The following is a 2,961-nucleotide window of genomic DNA, read 5'->3' as shown; positions in this document are numbered from 1 at the left end:
CCGGAACATTAAGTTAGTCACACAACATTGGTGGCGATAATAGTACTAGTAATAGTAACTGAGGTGGTAGTAGACTATTACTACTGGTAGCAGTGGTAGACTACTACTGGTAGCAGTATTAGTAGTGATGGTGTTGGTAGTCGTTACATTGTTTTCCCTCTGTACTTCGATGCTATAGTTCCCACTATGTGCCATAGAGTAAGGTAGCTGATTAATGCCTTTTAAAGTCTAGGGGAAAACTTACATGCATGAACAGTCCTCAGTCTCTGAAAATGTATCCACTCAGATAAAAGGTTATTTAAATTACTGTTACAAAAATAGCAATATATTCAATGGATAGGTATATACAACACATACATATGTTAAGTACTCTGGCCCAGCCTTCCATCATATGGGCACCTAGTCTTATGGTCCCGTCTGAAACAATCGCTTCTCCTTTCTCCCTGAGGCCTGATCCAGTGTTCTGACGCACTGTAGCCACTTTCATATTGTTACAACATCAACATTTTGGTTACCTATAATTCTTACCTTCTGAGCAACTCACATTTTGCCCAGAAGAGTAGGTTGTTCCTGCCAGCCTGGCTGCACAACAACAAAACAGAGGAGGAGCCAGCTTCTCTTCTTAACTAATACATTAATTGTCTCCCGTTACTATACCTTATTTTACTTTACAATAATTGTGTGTTGGTTTACAACAGAACTTATTTTATATTGAAATACAAGGGTTAAGACGTATGTCCCTTCACATAAGTCTGATCAGTACTTACGAAGACTCAAGGCAGTTGTGCCCCAGCAGGTCAATATAATTAGGTATTTCAAATAATGTGGTTTTCTGCTAATAAGGTAAATAAATACGTATTGGGTCCTATAAACCCATAAAAGTAGTAGAAGTAGTTATAGTATTAGTAGTAGTAATAATGGAAATAGCAGTAGTGGTAGCGAGGGTGGTAGTAGTAATAACAGTAATAGTAGCAGTGGTGATAGTAATAGTGGCAGTTGCAGTAATAGTTGTGGTGGTAATAGTAATAGAACTGGTAGTAATGAAACCAGTAGTAACAGTAGCAGTGGCATTAGTAATAACAGTAGTAGTGGTAATAGTAGTAATGAATAAGTATTAATAGAATCAGTATTATGAGTAGTAGCAGTGGTAGTAGCAATAGTAGTTATTGTTAGTGTTCGAATTTTTGTTTTGTCACAAAATGTGGCCAAGATTGCACGAGGAAGAAAAGTTTAGACAGGATAACATAAGATGGGTTGCCACGCCGAGAAATCCTCCCCACAACTGACGTCCACAAGGAGAGACAGATTACTGACCTCCCATTGGTAAAAACAAATGTTTACTTCAGGCATCCTATGAGCAGTCGTGTTATAAGCCCAGTAGAGAAATACTGACCTACATTAAACTCCCTCTGATTGGCTATAATTAATGTAAATAAGGACTTTCTATGAATGAAACATTAGTACGGGAAGCAGCAACCATCAGCACCATAACTTGGCTTTACGAATTTTGCCAAAAACATTGCGATAAACAAAATGCAGATCCTGCGCATTCCTTAAACACAGTAAATGGCAAATAAAAACAGGAGTATAGCGGTTGTATATTTGTAGTAATAGTAACAGTACATAGTACAATAATAATAGTACATTAGTTGTAGTAATAGCATCATAATTGTAATAAAAAAGAAGCGCTAAAACACAAGGGTTATACAGCGCAGCAGGGCAGGGAAGGATGCAGGGGTAATGGGTTGCTACCCATTACCCCTGCGCTGTACTCCATAACCCATTATTAGGTTATGGAGGACAGCGGGGCAGTGGATAGCTAGAGACTGAGGTAGAAAGGACTGAGGAGAGTGCTAGAGGCATCATCATCAGAGTTTGGGTAGTAAATCAGTTGCTGTCAAAAAGTCAATGAGAGAGTCTGGATTAAAGGAGTGTCCCTCAGCAAGAAGGGAAGGTGAAGAGAGAGCAGCAGAGCCGAGACGACGTTGGAGGTACATTCTGCGTGCTTGTTGATAGATTGGACAGTCCAACAGAATGTAGCTAACAGATACTGGAACCTGACAATTCTCACAGAGAGGAACAGGGTGCCTCTCCATGAGATATGACAAACTTCGCTGGCTTCAGCAAATAAATGCTACGGAAATTAAACTAATCATTCTTTACTATGGGGTCATTGAACACGGAAATGATTAAAATTACAAATTAGCTCTGCTAGTAAAAATACTGAATCAAGCCGGATGCTGTTACATTGGTCTGTGTGGAGAAATTTTCTCCAGGGATACCCGTGAGTAAGACAAGTGTGGCTGATGTGAAGACAGGAGAGAGTAGTCTCCCAACCTCGACATTGAAGACGGCCAGAAACCTATACTCGGTTTAATAGAATGAAGTTTGTTATAGAGCAGATCAGACCAACGTTATCGCAAATGGGTGCTAAGGTGGGTAGCAATTACAGCAAAATCGTCCGTGAATGGAACACCTCTATATGAAACTGGTAGGTCCTGTACTGCTGACCGCGCAGCAGTGTCTGCCTGTTCATTGCCCTGTACGTCAGAATGACCAGGGACCCAACAAAAAACAATATCTTTGTGCTTGGTAGAGATACAACATAACCAAAGTTGGATATGAAGAACAAGGGGGGTGAGGTGTATCAAATTTCCGTATAGCCTGTAAAGCACTAAGGGAGTTTGAGACGACCACAAATGGTGACACAGGCATAGATGCAATACAGATAAGTGCTACAAGAATAGAACACAATTCAGCTGTTAAAATGCTAGCCGAGGACAATAAACGCCCTCGCACGACACTCTCCGGAAATACTGCTGCGAATTCGACGCCGTGTACACTGCAATGGCATGAGAATGAGAGCGGACGTGGTCAAGAAAAAGAGAGCGGGAAGCCACCGTAGGTGGCTTCCCGCTTTCGCGCATGGCAGTGGGAAAGAACACACGAACAGCTAGAACT

The sequence above is a fragment of the Cherax quadricarinatus genome, chromosome 43 (assembly GCF_038502225.1).
Source record: "Cherax quadricarinatus isolate ZL_2023a chromosome 43, ASM3850222v1, whole genome shotgun sequence".
Classification (NCBI taxonomy): Eukaryota; Metazoa; Arthropoda; class Malacostraca; order Decapoda; family Parastacidae; genus Cherax; species Cherax quadricarinatus.
This window is presented reverse-complemented; position numbering follows the sequence as displayed.